The sequence below is a fragment of the Suricata suricatta genome, chromosome 1 (assembly GCF_006229205.1).
Source record: "Suricata suricatta isolate VVHF042 chromosome 1, meerkat_22Aug2017_6uvM2_HiC, whole genome shotgun sequence".
NCBI classification, from domain to species: Eukaryota; Metazoa; Chordata; class Mammalia; order Carnivora; family Herpestidae; genus Suricata; species Suricata suricatta.
Window position 1 is genome coordinate 145,920,060 of NC_043700.1, and position 12,765 is coordinate 145,932,824.

Genomic DNA, 12,765 nt, shown 5'->3' on the forward strand with positions numbered 1-12,765 from the left:
CATTAAAAATTTTTTAGTTTTCAAAATAACATAACCACATAAGAATAACCTGTATGGCTTAACTAATTTTTATAGCATGAAAAAATTTTGAAAATCAGTGTTGAAAATCTCATGACAGTTAAACACAAATTCAGATCATGATAAGATATTTAATACTGTATACCTTTGAATTTATTTTGGAAATATTTTTCCCCAAGATTTCAATGATTGAAATCAAAATAACATTCCTTCTAATATAATTTCATATAAATTAGTATTGAATTTACTCTATCTCTTGTTATTCATTCAACTTATGGACTATGTTGTTCAAAATCAGGAAACATAGGAATTATTTTACAATAGCTATAAAAAGTGATACCATTTTAAGATTAAAAAGAAACTCAAGAGATACTTTAGTTCAGAAGCTATATTGTTCAACTGAAAATAAATTTGAAGTTATCATAAAATATTCAATTTGGATATCTTTGGTTATGTTTTCATATGAACTAAAAAAAAACATATCCATATTATTATTCTTTATATGAAGGTCTTTTTCTTAGTTCAGTCCTCATTAGAATTCAGGAAATAGCTGTAGCAACTTTTTTTCTAGATATGTTGCCTGAGACAAGGAAGGCAAAAGCAAAAATAAACTTTTGGGACTACCTCAAAATAAAAATTTCTGCACAGGGTAGGAAACAATCAAGAAAACTAAAAGGCAACCTGAAGAATGGGAGAAGAAATTTGGAAATGACATATCCAATACAGGGTTAGTCTCGAAAATATATAAAGAACTTATATAAATCAAACTCAAAAACCACATAACTCAATTAAAAAATGGACAGACATTTCTCCCAAGAAGACATTCAGTTGGCCAACAGACCCATAAAAAGATGCTCATCATCACTTATCATCAGGAAAATACAAATCAAAATTACAATGAGATAAGACTTTACCCCTGTCAGAATCCCTAAAATGGACAAAAGAAGAAACAACAGGTGTTGGTGAGGATGTGGAGAAAAAGGAACACTTCTGAACTATTGGTGAGAATGCAAACTGGTGCAGCCACTGTGGAAAACAGTATAGAAGTTCCTCAAAAATTTAAAAATAGACTGCCCTATAATCCAGTAACCTCATTACTGAGTATTTACCCAAAGAATACAAAAGTACTAATTTAAAGAGATACATGTATCCTGATTTTATAGCAGCATTATCTACAATAGTCAAGATACGGAAGCAGCTTAAGAGTCCATCAACTGATGAATGAATGAAGAAAATGTGGTATATATAAACAATGGAATATTACTCAGACATAAAAAAGAATAAAATGATGCCATGTGTAATGACATAGATGGAGCTAGAGAGTATAATGCTAAGTGAAATAAGTCAGTCAGAGAAAGACAAATACCATATGATCTCACTCATATGTGGAGTTTAAGAAACAAAAGAAATGAGCAAAAGGGGGAAAATGACAAACTAAGAAACAGACTCTTAACCAGAGAATAAAGTGACAGTTACCAGGTGAGATGTCGGTCAGGGAGATGAGTTCAATAGGCGATGGGGATTAAGGGGGGCCCTTGTGAGGGGCAGCAGGTGATGTATGGAATTGCTGAGTCACTGTATTGTACCCTTGAAACTAATGGAACTGTTGGGGCCCCTCCAGCCAAAAAGCCTGCGGAGGGGATTCCACTGTGATGCCAAAGCCTCCGGGGGGAGCGTATGTCATCGCAAAGTCCCTAGCCTTGTCTAGGAAGGCGCTACCCTGGATAACGGTTGGCCCTCCCCCCATCTGAGGATCAGGACAAAAGGACATAGGTCCTGGGAGACTGGGGTGCAGTGCTGTGTGGCCTATTGGGACTCTGCTTCCCTGCTTGAAAATGTGTGCACCTGACTGCTTGACCTAAGTGGATCAGAGACTGGGGTTAGTTCTCCTATTAGTCATACCTCTTGGTGATTGTGGTTTCAGTAATTGGGCAGATTTTCTGATTGAAACTTCCTCCCTAGTTAGAGGCACCTTACTCACAGACTATTGTTTAAACCTTTAAAGAAAAATAGCCTTGTCATAAGCTTCAGTTAATATTACACTATATATGCAAAATAAGACCCCCGCTGATGTATATTTAGTGATAAATTATGTTTTTCGATCTTCTGTATTGTACTTCATCCCTGTCTTTAATTTTCTGTTCTCTCTTCCATGAAAACAATGATATTTTCTGAAACATGTGATTCCTAAGAAGTTACAAACAATGTAATCATTAAAAGAAAGATATAATCACCTATGGTATATTAGACACTAAGTTTCACAGTAAAGTGTGGTCTCTTCCACCATTCATGTTGTCTGTGTTCTTTCTTGTAGATATTTCGCCAACACCAACCCCCTACTCAGGGACCCTTAGACTCTGGTGCGTGGGCTGGTCCCCCACACCGAGTGGCACCCGAACAGGGACTTGAGTAGAAGGCATTTCAAAGGTAAGTGGAATATTTCCTGAAATAGTTCTGCTCCTTTTCGGGTTGGTTAGGATCTCACCCAGGGCGCTGCGGGCCCCTCTATGAGTGGAGATAGAGAACAAGGAGGGTGAGTAATCTAGTAGTGATTGCCCAGTTATATGTTCTTTCTCTAAACGTCTTAGTCTTGTCTGTAAAACCTCTGTGGGAGGGAATGTAATAGCCTCTGGTGTGTGTGTGTGAGTGAGTGTATGACTTGGTTTGGCTTGCCTACCGAGTTCGATTTTGTGGCTCCACAGGTGGGCACCTTTAAGGTCCCCATTAGCCTACAGAGTCTGAGTGGGCCTGATCTGCAATACCATGGTGAATGGCACATGGTCGATGACGGCATCAGAATAGTTTCCCATCGTAAGTCACAATGCTGAGTCCGCTACGGCTAAGCATCACCTAAGTTCCTTGGGGACACGGCCAGACAGGCATCTGATTGGTCTCCTCATTAGAGGGGGCACCCTACCCTTTGTTTGTCTTTGCCGTCACAGTGAAATCACCTCCGCAGGCTTTTTGGCTGGATGGGCCCCGACATGGAACACTGTATGTTAACTAACTGGAATTAAAATTAAAACCTAAAAGAAAAAATTCAGAAAATAGACACCACTACCTACCATGTTTGATTATTAACGAGTCCTAAAAAAGGCCAATAGAATGTTCTAGAAGAAACTGAAGGGTCCCATGATTCTATTACTTGAAGCTATGATTTTCTTGAAAGCTGAGATTCTAGAAAAATAACTTAATGTTTTTGCATTTAATATGGCCTTGGTATAGTACTTTATACATAGAAAATACTCCCCACATACTAGTTGAAGAAAACTTCTAGTATTGCATTATTTTCCTATTGCTGCATAACAAATGACTACAAACTTAGCAACACCCATTATTATCTCACAATTTCTCTATATGAGAAATCTGTTTGTGGCTTGGATGGGTTCTCTTCTCAGCATGGCAATAATCAGTGTAATGGCCAGGCTGTGGTCTCATCTGGAGGCTTGCCTAGGGAAGAATCTACTTGCAAGCTAGTTAAGTTGTATGACAGAATTCATTTCCCTGCAGTTGAATAACTCAGGGTCTCAGGGTGTTTTCCTGACTGTTGGAGAATTCTCTCAGGTTCTAGAGGCCATCCACAGTCCCTTGCCATGTAAGCTTCTTTAACATGGCTGCTTGCTTCATCAAGCCCACAAGGAGAATCGTTCAGTTCAGAGAAGGCCCAGTCTCTATTTGAGGGGCTTTTGTATAATTAGATCAGGTGCACCCAAAATAATTTCTCTTTTGATTAATATAAAATCAACTGATTTAGGACTTGAATTACAAACTGCAAAATCCCTTAACTTTTGACATATTCTATTGTCTATTAGCAAGTCACCATCCCATCTATACTCAAGGGGCATGAACATCAGGGGATAAGAATCATGGGGTCTCCCCTAGGATCTATATGCTGCAGAGGTGATATGTTTCACTAATGTATCTGAGACTTACAATCAGACAAACAAACCTTTCCTGTCACTCTCTGTGTGATTTAGCATAAAACATTTCACCTCTTTAACCCTCAATCTCCACACTTTTAAAAAGTGATAACAACTGTTTTTGCATTATTATTAGCATGAACAAAAATTATGAATATGTAGGAATTTGTAAATGGTTGGTAATGATATTTTTATAGTCCAGCCTTTGTGTGAGGTATCGGAAGTTAGACCTGACTTTGTCTTAAGTAAATTCATTAAATTCATCAGACCTAAACTAAACCAAAAGTATCTGTCACTAATGGATTCCTACTTTTTGCTTCCCTTTCTGACTTCAGCTGAACATTAGAGTAGGCACTTTGCACAGGTAAGATGAACTATGGTTTTGTGCTAAATGATGAGATAAATATAAAGACAGAGACCTAGAGAGATGTGTTTGTATGAATAGGTAGATTATAATCATATACATAAGGAGAGAGAAATACTATTATTCCTACTTCACATGAGGAAACAACCCATGACTCTCAGGAAAATAAAATAACATACTGGTTGTCATGCATAGTAACCAAGAACAAGAGAATTGAAGTTAAGGGATGCCTGGGTAGCTCAGTTGGTTGAGCATCCTACTCTTGATTTCAGCTCAGGTTATGATCTCACAGTTCATGGGTTTGAGCCCTGCATTGGACTCTCTACTAACAGCGTAGAGCCTACTTGGGATTCTTGCTCCTTCTCTCTCTGCCCCTCCCCTGCTCATGCTTTCTCTCTCTCTCTCTCTTTCTCTCTCTCTCTCTCTCTCGCTCTCTCTTTCTGAAAATAAATTAAATTTTTTTATTTAAATGACAACTCTCCACTTAATAAATTACTTAATCTCTCTGTGCTAATCATAATAATACCTACCTGCATGGATTGTTATAAATATTAATTGAAACAACATGTAATATTTAGTGCTTGCCTAAAACACAACTAATATTAGTTATTAATATAAGTGTTTAGAATTGGGATTCGACTTCAGGTTTGGACCAAATATAATTATCCTTCCCAATGCCATTGTAGAAGTTACTAATTCTCCTTGAAATTAAAACTACACTCAGGAGAGTACCTAGCTCAGACTTGTGAGCTGCACCTGCAGCTCTAATAAGCTAGAAGTTGCACAGATGCCCAGGGTTAAGCCCACTCCTTCCAAAGTGTAGCTAGAGATTTCAGAGTTCCAACATATAACAGGCAGGGCTCATAAGGGCCTATAACCTGGAAAACCTCATTTTTACTCATAGAATAAAACAGAGAATTGCAAACCATCTAGGGGGCTTTTTGTTTCACCAATCATCACAGAGGTGCCTGTGTCACGTGAAGCCTGGAGTCTCTCTCCATATGAGAAATGACTCTCCGTAGTGTATTTTCTAATACTTCAATAATTTTCACTGTCTTTACCTACAATCTCTCTTAATCACTTAATATATTTCCAAATGAAGAAGTACCTAATAAAGAAAAAAACAAATTTAAAAAAGTGGTAGTATTACCTCAAAACTCACCCCATCTCAGTACCACAAGTCCATGGAAAAGGAATAAAAAATATAACAACTTAATATTAATCATGATCCTTGGTGTATGTTAAATATTTCACATCATCTAGTGCATTAATTGAATAGTAAATTTTATCTCTAGAATTTACCCTAGAGATCCATTTTGATATTTTAAATTCCAGCCTTAAATATAAATGGAAAGTAGTGGAGGACAAGGGCGAGCAACACAGAAGTTATATCCACTGGGTTAACTGGTCTCTGAGTCAAGTGTGGAAATAGGTATTTGGTTATCCAGGTTGACCTTTTCTTTTTTTAACTTGTGTCTGTTAATCACATAATAAAGAAGTCAAAATGTGCCTCCCATAAAAGAAATGAGAAATCAATAGAAATAACTGTCCTCCTCCCAACTTCACACACCTGGCTCGATTTACTTTCTTCATAAAACTTACCGTCATGAGGAACTCTTTCTTTTATCGGCTTACTAATTTACTAATCTGTTCTTTATTATTCTCCACAAGGATGTTAGATCAGTTAGAACAATCATTTGCTTGTCTTGTTTAGCACTTTATTAAACTCTAGAACAGTTCCTTGCACATAGAAGGTCAGTTAATATTTACAGAGCCTCTTTTAAGGGCCATTAAGTCTAAGCAAATAATTTGCCATAAACTCTATACTCATCTGCTTCAAGGCCACATGAGTACTTGAAAGTCTGATTGTAATTTTGATGGTATTGAATATTTTATTTGTAGAAGTTGATAATGACAAATATTATCAGGTGTTGGAAAAAAGCTGCAAAAAATTCATATAGAGAGAGTTGTGGCTATTCTGTATTTCAATTATATTTTCTGTAAGTTAAAAAAATACAACTTTATTCTCATCTGAAGATTGTTAAGGAAGAATGTGAACTCACATGTCTTCTTTCTAACAATTGTGAATCACCAAAAAAATCATTGGATTTTGGCTTTGGAAGAAATCTGGGAAATCATCCAGACTACTCCCTTATTTTCTAAATGTGAACCAAAAGCTGGAAAGTCTTGGCAACTTGATTACATTATCCAGGTCATAGCTCTCAAAGGAGTAGAAGTCAGGTCTCCCAACACTCAATTCAGATTTCCTTTAACTAAATTTCTGGACTTTTTAGCAAAATTATTTTTCTTTTTTTTTTATTTTTTAATGTGTATTTTTGAGACAGAGAGAGATAGAGTATGAGCAGAAAAGGAGCAGAGCGTGAAGGAGAGACAGAAACCGAAGCAGGATCCAGGCTCTGAGCTGTCAGCACCGACCCCGACTCAGGGCTTGAACCCATGAACTATAAGATCATGACCTGAGCTGAAGTCAGATGCTTAACCGACTGAGCCACTCAGGTGCCTAAAAGATTATTTTTCTAACTTCAATTCTCCTCAAGGTTGGTTGGTTTGTGTGCATATACGTGTGTTTATGTGTTTGCATGTGTGTGTGTGTGGTGTGTGGTATGGCTTTTTGTTTCTTAGTTTTTATTTTTGGTTTGTTTTTTGTCTTTTACTTTTGACAGTTCTATGCATATTTCTTCTCACAGAACATCATCACTGGTGCATTTATTACCACACATTTTGATGTTTTATAGTCAGCTTCAAATATTTAAGGCAGATGCACTGCGTAATGCTTTGTCAGTTTTTCAATAAAGGAAAAGACAGCAGCTGAGGTATGTACCTGTTCTATTAAAAACAGGGCAGCAGGACCATCAAGTTTTAAACTACTTTTGATGGCTTGTATTAGGAAGCCCTGTCGGAACAAAGGGAACTCAAATTCTGATTGATTAGTGTTGTCTGGTACCTCATAGTCAGCTGCCTTAGACCAAGGGTCTCGTGTTAATGCTATTTGCGTGCTACTGAAGTCTGTCAAAATGTGATCACAGGATCGCTGTTCTGCCGCCATCACAAAAATAATGTGATGAATTTCATAAGAGATTCTCAGGGCGCAAAAATTTTTCAATAAAGAAAAAAAATGTGACACGGCATGCAATATTTCAAGAATATTGTTTTGTTTGCCTACTTCCCTTTTTAGATATTGTCTCCTAACACGTTTCTACTTTGCCTGTTTATTATTGCCTCTGCCTCAGCATCTACCGTGTGAGGGATGTTGAGGTTCGGGAAATGCATTTTACTGTTTTCGTTGTCATTTCGTTTCCGGAAAGTATCTGTTAATGTGGAGAATAAAACACAGCACAATTTTGCCCCAGGTTTTCCCTTTTCTAAACTCCAACCTTTTGTTTCATTTTTAAAAGCTATGAAAAGTCACATAAAGAAAATCCTGTTTATATGGAGTATTCAAGATGCTGTTCAGGCACTCTGGTCCCAGGCATTGCTTTATACATTGTTTCCACTTATTTTTGCTAATTAATTCCTGTTTTCTTGTAGTTCTCATGTTGAGTTTATAATACAGTAAATATCAAAGGGAGGGAAAAGGAACTAATCGTTGCTTAGAGAATATGACTTACCAGGGTTTTTATGTACTGGTAATGGTCCGAACTCCGCAAATCAATTCTATCAATGGTGAAGACTTTCATGTGTTCAATCAAGATCAATTAGGCCTTGGTGTAGATTCATCCCATCTTTTCAAAGCATTTAATATTCATCAGATGGTGTGCAAATTTAGATAGCTGTCTACCTTCCTTAGGATTTTTAATATTTTTACAAATATACTTGCTTTAGGGGAAAAACTCATCTGCCAGTCATAATTAAGCTCTCTAGCTTAAAATATACAATTAAGACCATGGAATTTATTTGTCTGTTATGTTAATACTGGGTGGAATTAAACCTCTTGAAGACATTATTCTATAATGCATATTGTTTACCTGGTTCTGCCCACTTTTAGTACAAAAGTTTGATTCTTATAGTCGTAGAAATTTCACCTCAAGGAGTTTTTAACTTACCACTGTACAAAATTGATGAATGAATTTTTTGAAACTGAAGGCATTTTGATGATGTAATGAGAAAAATCTACAGTTAAACAAAGCATGCCTATAGATGTGTGTGTGTGTGTGTGTCTCTGTGTGTATGATATTTAGAAAATTCCCAAATCTATTTTCAGTTTCCCAGTAAGGAAATTTGATGATCCTTAACCAGTGTTAAGATCATTCTCTCTATTTCGATCTAATTTAGATTTCTCTCTGAAAGTTTCAAGGCATTACTTCCAGTCACAAACAGGTCATAGTTTGTCTCGGGCTATTTGTAATAGAATGCGCATTTACTATTTTAGGAAACTTGCAAATACCTGATGTTGAAAGGAGAAAACTCAAGTTCCAGCTCTTAATAAGTAAATGCATTGGGGTGCCTCCGTGACTGAGTCGGTTAAGCATCTGCCTCCTGATTTCGGCTCAGGTAATGATCTCACAGTTCATGAGTTTGAGCCCTGCATAGGGCTTTGTACTGACAGTGCGGAGCCTGCTTGGGATTCTCTCTCTCTCAGCCCATCCCCTGCTTCTGCTCTCTTTTTCTTTCTCAAAATAAATACACTTAAAAAAATATAAGTAGATGTATTAGAGTGACTCCTTGAAAACTGAGAGAAAGTCATTCCCTCTGTACCTTTCTCCATAAAATCTGTGAGCAGTGGGCAGGGATGGGAAGGGTAGGGCAAGGCTCACATGACTGCACCACTGCCGAGAACATCGGGGTGTTGACCACCATCCTTGAATGGTAGCTAAGGGAAACCTGTCTGATCTACTGGAATGAATGGCAGCAATACAGGCATCTTGGTGGACTCTCAGGAATAGCACAAAACGTGGCAAGCCGGATGGTGATGATGTCTATGTGTGTTGTTAAAAATTACATAAGACCACAGGTTTCAATCTAATTGAAAAGTTCTTTCAGGGAAACTAGCATGAACAGGGTGCAATCCTTCACCTTCAAACCATCATGCTGGCTTCTCCTGGGGAATAGAGCCTAGCCAAACTTCATGCCTTGCAGAGGGCGAAGGCTTCACTGTCACAACATGTGGAAGTCATGGCAAAATGGAACAGATCTGAGAGAGACACAAGGTAAATACACAAGAATATGGAAGTTCACCTCCATGAAATATGTTAGCCCTTTAGGTTTCATGAACAATCAGGCAAGAAGGGAGTCCGGCAAGAGGAGTCCCACAATTCCAGGCGCTTGAACAGAATTTAATTTTATTTCAGTTTTTCTATCCCTGAGTGAAATCCTGGGCAGGCCTCCAAACTTATCTCCAGACACTTGAAAAATAAAAGCTCTCTGTTCACCTTTAGTTATGAGCCTGAGCTCATTTATACAATTAAAATGTACATTATATAAAATAGAACTCAGAATAACGTTTTGAGTATAAGTTCCTCTCCTTTCCTAACTTGCACTTGATGAAAGTGGGAAGATTTTATATGACGAGTACTGTCATGAGATGCATAGCACGTTTTGGACCTGTGGATATGTAAAGCTAACTCTTTCTTCCATGGAGTAGTGTTATGCTTCTCTGAACTCTCCCCCATTACTCAAGATGTCTTACGCTCTTGGACAGTGTCTAAGACCAGCCAAGGGCAGCTTTCCTTTTTGCGTCTGGCTCAGATCTAGAGAAAAAGAAACCTATAACCTTGGCCTATTTTGTTAACAGTGAGAGTGCAGTTACTTCCCTAATGCAGCACCCAATTTTGCAGTCTTGGGCCATTTGAGCCAGCCTCTTGCGTCTTAACATTTTTTCTAAGTTTATTTATTTACCTGGGGAGAGAGACAGAGACAGAGAGAGAACAAGTGGGGTAAGGGCATAGAGAGGGAGAGAGAATTCCCAGCGAGCTTTATGCTGTCCCCACAAACTATGAGCACAACTCACAAACTGGGAGATCACGACCTGTACTGAGATCAAGGGTTTGACGCTCAACGGGCTGAGCCACCCAGGCACCCCACTGCCTCTTAACTTTTTGAGGGGAGAACGTGAGTAGGGAAGTATGAATGTGATACTAGTCCACTGTGATTTCAAACTGCAGGCATCATTAATCAAGATCTTCATGCTTGGTTTCAGGTGAGGTAAAGCACAATACCCCCTCCCCCCATCCCTTGTTAAACAAGTACAAGCCTCTCCTAAGAAATTTTCCAATCCCCAAGCTCAACCTTCAAGGTTGAGGAAGGCATTTATCCAAGGATTGCAAAGCTATGTCTGGGCCTCTTCATTTGCAGGCCTAGCATAAGTGTGTGGGGCCTCACTTTGGAATGCCGGAGCACTTGCCACCTGATATTTTATTCTGTATCTTCTTGAGACCATTTGGGAGTTCTGGCACACAGACAAGTAACTGAACCCAATAGTACTTGTGCCTTAAGTTAGTAGGACTAATTCTAGCACTTTCTTTCCATTTAATATGTTATCCAAAATGGTGGCTGCCAGCCTCCTTAGTTGCAAGAAATGTCTAGGTTTTGTTGCATTCTTTAATGTAAGCTTCCTTATTCTGTTCCTGTTGATCACAAGCAGTATTCTTTCTCCCACAGTCAACATTCCCATTGTCCTCACAGTCTTGCCTACCGTGATAATGGTAGAGATGTTTAAAATCCTTTGGCAGAAAGTCATTTCTTGCCCAAGGTAAGTTATGAGCTGAATTATGAACCCCAAAATTTCATATGTTGAATACTAAACTCCAGTACTTCAGAATGTGACTATATTTGTAGATGAAACCATTAAAAAGGTAATTAAGATTAAATGAAATTATTGGGTGGGCCCTAATCTTATAAGTGCTGTCCTTATATGAACAGGAGATTAAGACACAGACAGGCACAGAGGAAGAACCATGTGAACAGACCGGGAGAAAATGGGCATTTAAAAGCCAAAGAGAGGCCTCAGAATAAATCAACCTTGCTGACACCTTGATCTTGGAACTCTACCCTCCAAACCTCTGAGATAATAAATTTCTGTTGGTTAAGCCATGCAGTCTATGGTACTTTGTTATAGCAGCCCTAGCAAACTGAAGCAAGGTCCATGCAGAAAACATGTCCACATTGGCCAGAAACAGGGACATCATGACATTTCTTTTGCAAGTCCATTAAAATAATTTTTCCTCCTGGTCTTCACACCATAGCAACTCAGGAAGGGCTTTCATTTAATCATCTCAAACTCAGTATCTTATAACTCTGACAGTCATGCAGCACAGTAGTGTGTGATTAAATATATCAATATTTTCCCTTATAGAAAAAGGACATTTTACGATGAATAATGTATATTTTTGAGAAGACAAAACAAATTTAACACCTACTAATACCCATTAAAATATCTATTTAAGTTTAAATATTTGTGTAAAAATTTGCTTAAACTAGAAATGTGGAAGAAAGTAATGAAGGTTTAACCACTTAATTGCTGTTTAAACTTTGTGTCATTTGTGGACAATGAATTAAGTAAGAATCCGTTTTCTTAATTCTACATATTTAATTACAAATGTCTATACAGATTCAAATATACTTTTAATTATGATTTAAATATATTGATTTGTGTGGCTCAGGTTTACTTTCAACAAGACAGCACAAATTGTAAGTCACATTTTTGCCACTGTTTTCATAATAGTAAAGATAAACCATAGATAAATAATTTATATCAATAAGTAACTCTCTTATTTGAAAGAATTATCTCATTCCCAAATACGTTCAAAGATAATACATCCAGAAAGATAATCAACTTAGGTCTTGAATTAACACTAACCAAAATAAAACCAATTTTTCTTGAGTCTAGAAAAGCCTTATTAAATTTTCTTCTTAAGAATAAAGGCCGTTATTCCTTTAAAATGGCTTACAGAATTTAGAAGAAACCTAGCTCTGTCATATAAGATCAATTTATTCTATGAATAATAATAATGAAGTTAAAGAGCAAGAAACTAATTATTACCTAATCAATTCTCTCATACACATTTCTGTATCTTCTCTGTGGTAAAGGCATTTCATTTTTCTAATGGCATACATATTATTAGAATTCAAAGAAATCATTTCATGTTCATTTCCAAAGACAAGTCTTCTCTTTTGGAGTTAGTGATTTTTATCATAATTGATTCTCCTTGAAATCAATTGCTCTGTTAAGGTAACATTTGTTTAAGTAAGGTCAGACCTTTAAAGATCCATGCATATTCAGTTTGATTTAAAGGTGGTATTCTTTTCCAAAATATAATGATTTTTAGTAGCTAGCGGACATTTTATACTTGTTGAAGTAAAACATATTCACACAGGCACTTTATTTTTTTTCCATAATATTTTATTGTCAAATTGTTTTCCATACAACACCCAGTGCTCTTCCCCTTAAGTGCCCTCCACCATCACCACCACCTCTTTTCCCCCCTCCCCCTTCCCCCTCAACCC

At 37.3% G+C, this 12,765-nt stretch overlaps 1 long non-coding RNA gene across 2 annotated transcripts; it reads left to right on the plus strand.

The window, feature by feature from the left end:
* The first annotated feature begins 2,394 nt into the window (after nucleotides 1–2,394).
* On the plus strand, nucleotides 2,395–11,309 carry LOC115285405. 2 transcript variants are annotated; one of them, XR_003905517.1, is made up of 4 exons: nucleotides 2,395–2,445; nucleotides 8,693–8,814; nucleotides 10,921–11,011; nucleotides 11,182–11,309. It is a non-coding gene; the product is annotated as an uncharacterized LOC115285405 (long non-coding RNA). The 2 variants fall into 2 exon arrangements; XR_003905515.1 differs by lacking the exon at nucleotides 2,395–2,445 and adding an exon at nucleotides 6,778–6,819.
* The last annotated feature ends 1,456 nt before the right edge of the window (nucleotides 11,310–12,765 follow it).